General features: G+C 40.1%; 1 protein-coding gene across 6 annotated transcripts in view; it reads right to left on the reverse strand.

Moving 5' to 3' along the window:
- The window catches only part of JAKMIP1 (janus kinase and microtubule interacting protein 1), a 281,093-nt gene that overhangs the window by 210,772 nt on the left and 58,001 nt on the right, over nt 1–12,320 (reverse strand). For 4 of the 6 annotated variants that reach the window (XM_078149018.1, XM_020992282.2, XM_078149014.1 and 1 more), the window contains exon 2: nt 8,437–8,533. The exons of 1 other annotated variant lie outside the window; for it this stretch is intronic. The gene's annotated coding sequence lies outside the window, so the exon portion shown is untranslated. Of the gene's footprint in view, nt 1–7,437; nt 7,559–8,436; nt 8,534–12,320 lie in introns of all 6 variants that reach the window. One more of the 6 variants, XM_078149015.1, reaches the window with a different exon arrangement.

A 12,320-nucleotide genomic window follows, 5' to 3' on the forward strand; every position in this document is an offset into this window, starting at 1 on the left:
TAAAGCTGGAAGGGACCTAAGAATCCATCTAATCCATCCTTTCATTTTAAAAATGAGGAAATTAAGCAACTTTATACTAATGCGAGTAGTATATGTCAAAGGCAGGATATGAATACCCAGGTCCTCTTACTGCATGACTAGTACTCTTGCTACTACACCATAGGCTGCTAGACTGTTGAAGGGAGGGGACAATGGAACTATCACCTCCCTTGTTCTGAACAACCTAAGACACATTACTTCAATGTATAAAGCAAATCTGCAGAAACAACAATGCACTGCTCAGCACAACTGTTTACCCATTGGAGCTGAGATAATTGCTTTCTACCAATCACTATTCCAGAGTGAGTACGTGTCTTTTTGCAAAATTATGAACTCTACATGGGCAAAACAAGACAAAAAATTCCCAAACAACCCTCATTCATGGCTTTCTTAATGAATAGGTGATTGATAGAAGACAGCAATCTTGGTGAATGGACTAACTCTCAATTTTCTCTATGTGTGAGCATAGAAACAGTTTCATTCATCTCTTTACACACAGTATTGGGAATATGGGGCAAAATAACATAGTCTTTGCCCTCCAAGGAATTTATAATACTGTTAAGAAATTAAAACATGTGAACATGAAGTGACAAGAAGATAAAGAATGTAAGCTGATTTAGCTAATATCTTTGTGTGTATATACATACACACACACACATATAATGCAATTCAATAAACATTTATTAAGTGTCTACTCTTTGTCAGATATAGAGTTAGGAGCTGTCTATATACAGAGATGAATAAAACACAGTCCTTATTCTCAAGAAGTTTATAGTTTCTACTGCAGTTATTATGATTTCACTTATATGGGGGAGTCCTGGTGTGGAAATTGTCTCAACTGATACCAAACAACAACTCAATTTATAGCCTTAGAGAGTTAGTGACATGTCCATGATCATTGCTAGTATGTGTCAAAGGAGGGATTTGAACCCATGTCTTCCTGACTCTAAGGCAAACCTCCAAATGCATTGCTTCTCTTCTTCAATACTTCCATGAATCCAAGCAGTGTGATATCTCCCCTGTACCTAGCCAGACTATATTCCTCCTATGATCTAGCAAATAGTCTTTGAATATTGCTATGTCCCAAAAAATCACCCCACCAGATGCTAACCTGGTGATCATGGGCCTCTCTGAATTTAATGAGTCTGGTCCTTGTTGAAAAACAGACAAACAGGTTGATGCTAAGGCCATAGCTGAAGCCTTCCCAGTTTGGTAGGCCCTACCAAATCTTGTGCTCCACTGGATATAGCTTTTGAAAACCAGATTAATTTCCCCCTCCCTCCACAAGATGGTCTACAATCTGATATGGGCTATCCATGTACAATCATATTAAACATATTTCCATATTAGTCACATTGTGAAAGAAGAATCAGAACAAAAAGGAAAAACCATGAGAAAGAAAAAAAAGAAAAATCCGTATGCTTCAATCTGCATTAGACTCCACAGTTCTTTCTCTGGATGTGATTAGCATTTTCCATCATGAGTCTTTTGGAATTGTCTTAGATCATTATATTGCTGAAAAGAGCTAAGTCTATCAGATTTGGTCATTGAACTACTTTTAAAGTTATTTCAAGGTTATTCTTGAAGGAAATAGATGGGCATGGAAAGGCCCATGCAGGAGACCTCAATTATATGCAAAGGACAAATCTAATAACTAATGCAAAGCAAAGGAGGTTTTTTTTTTTCCTGAGGAAATTAATATAGAGAAGGCACACATTTTCTCCCTGTAGGGATTGTCATCCCTGTGCCTGATCTCATAGCCTTCCACCATCTATGCAGAGGCCTATCACCACTGCACTTCTCTTCCAAGGATTCCCTCCTTAACTCCCATGGAGGAGAGGGAGCTAGGAAACAAACATTTATTATCGATGTGCCAAGCACACTATAGAATGGGATATCCTCTCTTCAGGCATACCAAGACCACAGTCAGACTGTCCTCTGTAGATACTTGATGGAAACCACTTTTGTCCCACGTAAAAGAATTCAGAGCTAGATGTCTGCAAAGAAATAGTATAAAACTGATCTAAGTGAATCAAGTGCAAAATCTTAGAGAGAACCAAAGGGCTGATATTGGCAAGGGTGAAGAAGCCAGCTTTTAAAGAGCCTCAAATTTTCAGTTTCAGGGTTCAGAGTTGATCCAATAAAGCAGCACTCAGAGTTGTGATAGCTTTTGAACAGAAAGTGCCACCCTGGAGGTGGAGTTTCTTTGAGAAAGACCACCCCAACAGCTGCATGGAGAGAGCAGCTAGGATCCCAGCTGGGAAAACTTTGCAGGAATCCAGACCTCTTGATCACAGCCAAATGACCAAAGCTCAAAGCATACTGGTCTCAAATGTCAGATGAGTCACACAAAACTCAAAAAAGCAGCAGCAGATGCTAATAAATATTGAAAAGCTGCATTAGCTGCAGTACCCACTGGCTGATAGCAAACATCACTACAGGTGGAGACTGGAAGGGGTGACTTCAAAGGTCCTTCTCATAGCTTAAAATCTTTGAACAAGAGGCTGACTTATCCCTTATCTCAGCCTTTGTGGCCACTATAATTCTTTACTATATTTTCCCCTCTCTTGGCCTTCCTCCCACTTCCCAAATACAATGAATTCCTACACTGCTCTCATAATCTTAAAATCAATGATTGTTAGAGCTGGGCTGGCAAGTATGCCATGACAAATGTAAAGCAGGATGGGGCTTTAGAGGTCTGCTAGGCCAGAGGTGTCAAATTTGCAGCCAGGTGGTCAAAAGTAGCCAGCAAAACTCCTAAGTATTGTTGGAACCAGATTAAAATGTAATCAGGAAATGTTTAACAAAATAAATAAAAATATAATGCAATTTAGGTAATGCTAATTGGTGATTTTCTAAGTCAATATGCTCTACAGGGATCCATTCCTATATGAGTTTGATACCACTGCTCCAGTCCAACTCTTTCATTGTATAGATAAGGAAACTGAGGCCGATGGAAGGTAATTGACTTGCCCATGATCAAACAGCAAATATGTAGAAAAACTAGAATTTGGACCCAGGCTGTCTGACCCCAGACTTAGCGCTTATAGGCTCACTGGATCATGGATCTAGAGTTGAAAGGGATCCGAGAGATTGTCTCTAAACCAACCTCTTCATTTTTAGAGATGAGGAAACTGGGGTCCATAGAGGTGAGTTACCCAAGGTCATAATGGTGATAAACACCAAAGGCATGATTTGAACACAGGCCTATTGACTCCAGAGCCAACGCCCTTTCTATTATATCACACTGCCTCAAATTACTTGCAGCTTTAAGGAACCTTAGAGATGACCTATTCTAAGCCCCTAATATTAAACAACAACTAAGAAAAAGGTTCAGCGAAATAAATATCTAAAGTAACAGGGTTAAATGACATCTGTGAATTGAGTGCATGTTATTTTTTGCCTCTCACCCCAGTTGCCAAAAAAAAAAAGTCTGAATGTTACCCATGAGAAAACTAAACTCCCTACCTCCTAGTACCATTGCAAAGACTGAATAAGCTAATGATGCCTAGTGCAGAGTTAGCTCTTAGTAACACTTGATGAATTGAATGGATGTGCAAGTCTTTTGAGAGCTGAGATCATGCTAAATTTAGGCTTTCTTATTAACACCAACACTCATTAAGGCATCCATGAAGAGTTCATTAGCACTGTCCTCAGAATACTCAAATAAGATTTAATCATCAGTTCTTAGATCCATTGAAGATTGGAGCCAGTGACCCTCTACCAGACAATGCAGATCCCAGTTCCCACCCCTACATATATACACCTCCTCATCCTGTCCATTTATTATCTGTATTCTTCTATAAATATTTTTTAAAATCCTTCACTAAAAACTTCAATCATGGTCTCACCTAAAACTCGGACATGTCCAGGGGAGAAAACTTTGTTTCCTATGTGAGTGCTTCAAAATATTATCTTTAATTATTCCATTAAATTCCTTTGTTTCAAAGAAGGATAGAAATAAGCTCACTTAATCACTAGGCAGCTAGGTGGCACAATGGTGGGGTTGGAGTCAGGAAAACTCATCTTCCCCAGTTCAAATCTGGCCTCAGTCACTAGCTGTGTGACCCTGGGAAAGTCACTTAACCCTGTTTGCCTCAGTTTCCTCATCTGTAAAATAAGCTGGAGAAGAAAATGGCAAAGTAGTTCAGTATCTTTGCCAAAAAAAAAAAAAAAAAACGGGATCACGAAGAGTCAGACATGACTGAATAAAACTTAATCACTAGTTCACCAGAATTAGCAGCATCTGTCCCTTGACATTACCAAAGACATAGCATACTCCTAATATCAAGCTAACCTAGAAAGAACATTGCCACATTTACCATTTACAAATTCAAAGACAATTTAAATCATCAGTGGTTTCCATGAAGGCAAAGTCCTTGAATGAAGGGACTATCATTTTTGTCTTTGCATCTCCAGCACTTAATTCAGCTTTGGAGGGAGTGGGTTCAAATCCTACATCTGACATTTACTATCTCTGTGGCCTTAGGCAAGTCATTTATCCTTAAAAGGTTAAATTAGATTGCTGCTGAGATACTATCCAGCTTTAGCTCTGTTATTCTATTATTTTCCCTAACTAATAAAATCACAATTTTAAATAATTTTGAAAACTGAGTAACACTTCCAATGCATAGAAGTGGATGAAGCAACAAGGTCTGCTGTGAGCTCAGTTCGGGGCAAGGCACTAGGTGGAATCACAGGACCACAGATAGAGAGCTGGAAGGAAACTCTGAAGCCATTTACTCAAACTCACTCCTTTTACAGATGAGGTATTAAAGGCATGAGAGATGAGTGACTTGCCCAAGGTCACACAGACAGTAAGTGACAGAGGCAGAATTCAAACCTATACCCTCTGGTTCCAAATCTAATGCTCATTCCATCACTACCACACTAGGAAACAAGAGAAAAAGTCCCTGTCCTCGAGGAAATACAATCTAGTGAGAGATAGGTGATCAGAATTCATGAGAATCAAAGAGGAATAAAGAATATCTATTCAAATACTGGCTCAGATTTACTTTGATAGTCCCTAAATTCAAGGATGTGAGTTCAAAACCTCCCCCTGACCGTGGGGATCACAACCCTTGCCTTCCACCCCATGGCAGAAGGTCTTCATGTTGTGGTTGAAAACTTTTTTTCGAATGGCAGCCAAACTATACTAGTTCCAGTGAAGGCAGGTAGACTGCCCTTCCTTCTCCAGGGCTACACTTGTAGTCACTCCAGCTTTGAAGGACCTGCCAGAATCTGAACTACATGGGCATAACCTTCAAGAGCCCAAGGTCACATTCCTGCCACTATGAGACACTCTAGAGGAAGTAGGTCCTTTCACCACAGCAAGAGTTCAGAGAAGGAAGGGAGCACTGGGACTGGAGCAGACAGGGAAGGTAAGACTTTGGCCTGGCCTTTGGGCTTCAATCAGTGCGCTCAGTGGGGACTCAAAAGCAGTAGTAAATAGAATAAGATTTAACATGACATTTCACCCCCTGTCCCCATGCCTTTGCACCAGCTATCCTCCTTTTCTGGAATGCTCTCACTTCCACCTTTTAGTTTTCCTGGCTGCCCTCACAATTCAGCTCAAATCCCACCTTCTGCAGGAGGTATTTCTCAGTGTTCCCTACTTTTCTGAGATTAAATTCTCCCACTTATGTACATATCTGGTATGTCCCCAGTTAGTAACTTGTCTCCCCCTATGAGAACGTCAGTGTGTTGAGAGCAGGAATCACTTTTTCTTTTCTTTGTATCCCCAGCATTTCATGCAGAACATAATAAATGTTACACTGAGTGGCTGACCTTGCTGCTTCCCATCTACTAAAGATGAAGATGTTCAATGAACTTGCAGAATTATTAAAGAGGCAATGGTCTTCAGAATTATACACCATTGTTCAAAAACCTACGTTTCACAGTCGACATTAGCAACTTGGTATCGATCTCTAATAAAATTCTAACACCGATTTTTAAAAGAGTTTTACAGGAACTTTGAAAAAGGCGCAGTAATAGATCCTCAGAAACTAACATGGCTCCACAAAGAACGAGTCTTGCCAGACTAAACTCATTTCATTAGTCGATAGGATGGCTAGGCTTGTGGGCAAAGGACATACTTCAGCATTTTGTATCTGTATTCTTTTGTCAAATCTTCAAAGGACTTCAGATCTCATCAATTTAGGTATTCCCTTTGTCAATACAGAATGTAACCCATCTATGCCTTCTCATTCTGGACAGTTCTTGTCAATGTTCCCCCATAGAGTGTTCCCAAAGACTGGAGGCCATTTAAATTTCATGGCTACCAGTATATCACTGGACTAAAAGTTTCACCCAACCAGCATATAGGAATACCTTGTGCTCAATCTGCCTTTTTTGATTGACATTCTTCTGCCTTGGTGACTACCTCCACAGTTTGCCTGATATTTGAGTTGGAGTGAGTAAATTCTTTTCAACTTCCATCATGCCCCTAGCAGCTGGCCCTGAGGTTATGAAGGTTGCTCGAGACCTTCACTGAACAATATTGGAGGGGAATGGAGTGGAGTTAGAGACTTCTGTCCTGAATTCCTGCAACTATACTCATCATTAGCCTAGTCAAGACCCCAACCTCAACAAACATACATACATACATACATACACACACACACACATACACACACACACACACACACACACACACACTGCTGTACCCTGTCATCTTTATTATATTTTCTTGCATTCCTACATTCTCCTGAAGTACATCCTCCTCCATTCTCTGCCCTCTATCTCCCCTCAGCACTCCAGCTTCACCCTAAATCCCTGGGATTTTGGTTGGTGAGTATTTATCATAACTATCCTGAACCATACTCACCATGCGGCTACTCCCTGGCTACCTCCTAACACGCCACCACATGCATACCTTTACCTTTCTACTTGCTTTGAGAAGGTAATTCAATCTACACTACCATTCTTGAAAAGGATAGATAAAAGGAATTCCATGGCTCCATTCACCAGCCCCTTGACTTCCCTGATCAAAACGTCCCACCCTGGATTTGACTACTCTATAAAGGCTGTCTTTTCCCATGAGAATGTAAGGTCCTTGAAGCCAGAAATTATCTTCTTTTTGTATTTGATTCCCCAAACTTAGCATAATGCATGGCACATAGGAGAGCTTAATAATATGCATTTTTTTTATTCATTTCATTCATTCAAATCAGTACTCTCCAATATATCCTAGGCAGAGGGTCAATAGCAAGAATACTCAGGATACTGAGTAATAGCAGGATTGCTGCTGCAATCATATTAAAAATAGCCATAAGTATGAGATGGAAGCCTAGTTTCATTGTGAGGTACCAATAATTGATTAAAAAAATATATCTTCCAAAATCTCTTCTCAGGAGACCTATTGCCAAAGCTGTAAGGTTGCCATACATTTAATATTACCTAGTCATTTATCACCAGAAGCTGCATCATGAATTCACAGTAAGTCTCCTTGTCAGAAAACTTCCCATCAAACCAAGTGAAAGAATAGGTTCACTCACACCTGGGAATCAGTTGTATAATCCTAGAAATTAAGGGTGAGAAGAACCACAAATATTACCCATTTTAACCCTCAACCTAAGTAAGAATCCATTCCTACAACATCCCTGATAAATGGTTGCCCAATCTATTCTTAAATACTTTCAATGATAGAAAATTCACTACTTACTGAGGCAACCTTCCACTGTGAGACAGTTCTATACTGCCACCAAGTTTTTCTTTATAGTAAACCAAAATCTGTCTCTCTGCCAATAGGTGTCCACCCATATCCTACTACATCTAGAAGGAAAATTCATCATCATTCTCCACAACAGCCCTTCAAAAACTTAAACACCACTCTTACACTCCTTCCCTCACCTCTCTTTAGTCTCCATTGCTTTAAGAAAAACATCCCATGTATCTTCAACTAAACCTAATATACCAAGCTTTAGAGTCCTTTCACTATTCTCTGGCACCTTTCTTAACCAGAGACCCATGAATGTATCTGATAATTATGACATGATATGATATAATATATATCACTACATTTCAATATAATTTGATTCCCTTTGCAATCCTATGTATTTAATTCTGTTCATTTAACAACATGTTTCCAAGAAGGGACCCACAGGCTTCAACAGCCCACCATAAGGATCACTGACACAAAAAAAGGTTAAGAAACCCTGTTCTAGATCCTAGATAGAAATTCTCTATCTCATCGATGTGATTTCTAAAATGTAATCCCTAGAACTGTACATCAGGTATTTATTCACCCCTTTCTCTACCCACAGCTCAACTACAGAAAAGCCATTGATTTTCTAGGGTTTTCCCTGAAGAACCAGGATTTTACAGAAGACATCCAGTACCATTCCATCTCAATCTAGCAATAATTAAAGCCAAAAATGTACCACTTGGGTTACTTACCTCAATACTCCAAGTTTCCACAATTTCATCAGGGCGTGTACTTCTATCAATGAACATTGCAACCATTCCATGCCTTAGTTAATGGTCTGATGAGTCACTATGGCCAAAAAGAAAAGAAAAATTACCTGAGGGCCAAGTCTCTGGTCACTTGCTAAGCTTCTTTTCAACTTAGCTAATCTGGCCTTCAGCCACAAACATATGGTCCTTTGCCAAAATTGCACTCCAAACCTTCTTAGCTTGACATAAACAGCCTGAGTTTATACTCCCCTCGCATAGCCTTTGGAGGGCCTGGGAAACCTCCCTAGTGTAGCAAAGCAATACTGCAGGACTTTCATGAAAAGGCTTTGGTTGTATAAAGTTTAAAAACATGGAAGAGCTTAAGCACACACTCAGGCAAGCTACCCAACTCAACTCCATGGACCAGCTTGGACTAAAACCCAACTCTAAAGTAAAGAAGAGAGAAATACCAAGTTAAAGGGTCAGCAGGCAAAAGTAGAGCACATATACAATGAATATAAGAACCACAGATTAGGAGCTAGAAGAAACCTAGCAGACCATCTGGTCCAACTTCTTCACTTTACAAATAAGGAAACTGAGGCCCTGAATAATTGTTTTGCCTGAGCTCATACAGCTAATAAGTGTTGAAATAGGATTTGAACCCAGGTCTTCCTGACTGCAAGTCCAGTGCCCTATCTACCACACCAAGGAAACTGTCCCATTGAAAAGGGAGTTTGCATATTGTGAAAAAAGGTCATTGGAGATGTTTTGTGTGGGACAGTGGAAAGACTCAGTGTCAGAATATCAGGATGCAAATTCTTCCACTTACTATCTGTATAATCTTGTACAAGTCACTTCCACCTCTTTAGGTCTCTTTCCTCATCTGTAAAATATGGATGTAAATTAAATGACCTCTGAGGTCCCCTCTAGCTGTCAATCTATGATTTTATGACCTAGGTTCAAATCTCACCTCAAACATTTGCTGTCTCTGTATCCTTGGACACCTCTGTAGACCTATTTTCTCATCTGTAAAAAGGAGGGCTGGGGTGGCCTACATGATCTATAAGGTCCCTTCAAATTCTAGACTACGGGGGCAGCTAGGTGGTTGAGTGGATAGAACACCAGCCCTGGAGTCAGGAGGACCTGAGTTCAAATCCGGCCTCAGACACATAACACTTAGTAGCCATGTGACCCTGGGCAAGTCACTTAATCCCGTTGCCTGGCAAAAAATAAAAATAATAAAAAAAATTCAAGACTATGCAACTTAGATTAACCTTGTACTTAAGTTGTTTTTTTTAACTACCAAAACAATTCCATCCTGCCTCTTCCTCTTTTGACTCTACCTTCACTGTCTATTACAAAGCACAATTTATCTTCCTATCTTTCTCCTTCAGAGTCCTTCACAAAGTACACTGAATATAACAGGCTTTTAATGCTCATCAACAGTTACCGAACAGAGGAAAGACTCCAGCTTTTCCTCTAATTCACTTTGACCTCAAAACACAGTAGATTTGGAGTCAAAATAATTGGTTTCACATTTTGGCCCTGCTCCTCACTAGCAGTAGAGAGACTGTAGGCAAGTCATTTAAACTCTCCAGTTCTCACTTTCCTTAAACATAAAATGAGCAAGTTGGAATAATAATAATAATAATAATATCATTTATATCTCACTTAAAAGTTTACAAAACACTTTATCTACATCATCTCATTTGATCTTTACAACAACCCTGTGAGAAAAGGGTGAAAGAGGTTAAATTATTTGCCCAGGGTCACACCTCTACCTAGTCAGCGTCTGAGGCAAAAACAGAATGCAGATCTTCCTAACTCCAAGCCTAGCACTCTATCTTCTATGGCACCAAGACAGCCTCTATGGTCCATTTCAGCTCCTAATTCTATGATCATCAACACTGTGGCTCCCTATCAGAAAAACTCATTGATCAACCAGATTCCCTTCATCTACATCATTATGTAATTCTCCTTAGGAAGGCCTTCTATATCAAATGAGATAATATATGTAAAGCACTTTGCAAATCTGAAAGCATTACATAAAATCTTAGCTGTCATCATCATCACCACCACTTCTGGTCAATTCAGTCCTAAAATGAAGAGAAGGAGGGGAAGAAGAAGAAAGCAGAGAGGCTTCTTTTGTGAGCAGCACAGGTGACTCATTGTCCCCCAAGCCTTTCTGTCTCCTTAGCTAAGGAATAGTTCCAAAGGACAAGGGTATTGAGAGAAAGGCAGAGAACAGCTCAAAGTCTTGGCTGCCTGCTGGCAGCCACTGCAACGAAAGTAAAAGTGAACCCGACTCCTCCTCCCCCACCCACTCCTTACATAACTACCCTTCCCAGAGAGCAATCTCTGTAGTTTCTTTTATTTCTTTGATCAAAATAAAATGAATTTTTTTTGCATCTGATTTTTTAAAAAACATCTCTTAAAATAATTAATTTGCTGCAATAAAAATTACACCAAATGGTCTCCCCTCGCCTCCCCTTCTAACTCAGGAATTCAGTGCAAAGAGCCAGGATCAGCACAGCTTTTTTGGATCCCATCGATAGCAAACTTCCTCCTCCAGAGCTCATGTTGCCTTGTGTTCTCCATTTCTCTAATCAGCTATCTCACTTAACTAGATGGATTCCAATATTACCAGATTGTAAGCTTGAAGAGGTCAGGCACCATTTATCTCCTCCAGGACACAGCAAGCACTTAAATGTGTGGAATGAAAGAACTTCAGGGCCCAGTCATTTTTAAGTTGCTACTTTATAACAAGAAAGGTCTGCTCTTACAATCACTTACCCCATAAAGCTAGGTCTTCTCATTTAAGGCCAAGAGAATGCTAGTCTTTAAGTGTCAATGCTTTATGCTACTATTCATTTCACCCCGTGAGACCCCATGCATTCCTTCAGGTTATTCCCTCTGTCTTGGAAGACTTTCTCCATGCTCCTCCCACCCTGAGTTGTTGAAGTGATACCCATACCTCACGGTCCAACTGGAGCCATGACTAAGATGGTGTGACTAGGGTTTTCCCAGGCATTGACTTGTAAGTGGTACTACTTCATTTTATAGATCACTGTAATTTGATGTGTCATACTTCTTGGTCTACTGATCCATAGCCCAGGGGAGGGAGGAGAGGCAAGAGGATGAAATTAGGCGGACCATGGAAAAGGGAAAGGGATCAATGTCATGGGCCAGAAAGGTGGGAGGAGAACAAGCCACCACTTCTACCAATGCAACCATACTAATAATGTATAGCACCCCATTATTACTCCATTCCCTGTCATCTTTTGTGCTTGCCACCACACATTTCTAATTTGTTTTTCCCATGTGAAAAAAAAGTCATAGTTTTAAATCTGACCTCTAAGACCAAGCCAGGTGCCACCTTGACCATGAAACCTTGGACTCATAGAAACGTAGATTTCCAGAGCTAGAAAGTAACTCAGGAGCCATCTGAGCAACAAGTATTCATTCAGGTCTTGTTTGAAGACTTTCAAGGAACAGGAAACTCATCACTTCCCAAGGCAATCCTTTCTACTAGTTCATGTCCCTTCTGTAAAGCTGAAATTGGTCTTTCTGCCTCACCCTGATATTCTGTTGATAAGTGATCTCTTCTTCCTCTGAACTCTCTTGTTCATATCCATTTCCTGATACATACATCATACTCTGCTTTTAATTCTGGTTACTTGTGAATATGCATACTTAGAGATCTGCTGGTTGAATTAATACATACATACATGTGACAAAAACCATCTGCAAATATCCTAACCAACCTAATCATGGTGGGAATGGGAGATGCTTTGACTGGATATGGAGTCATTCAAAAGACTGTCTGCCATCAATCCTTTCTTCAGCCTCCTGGGAGACCTTGGTGATTCTGCTCATGGAGACTAGTG

The sequence above is a fragment of the Phascolarctos cinereus genome, unplaced genomic scaffold, assembly GCF_003287225.1.
Source record: "Phascolarctos cinereus isolate Bilbo 61053 unplaced genomic scaffold, phaCin_HiC Scaffold_9;HRSCAF=440, whole genome shotgun sequence".
NCBI lineage: Eukaryota > Metazoa > Chordata > Mammalia > Diprotodontia > Phascolarctidae > Phascolarctos > Phascolarctos cinereus.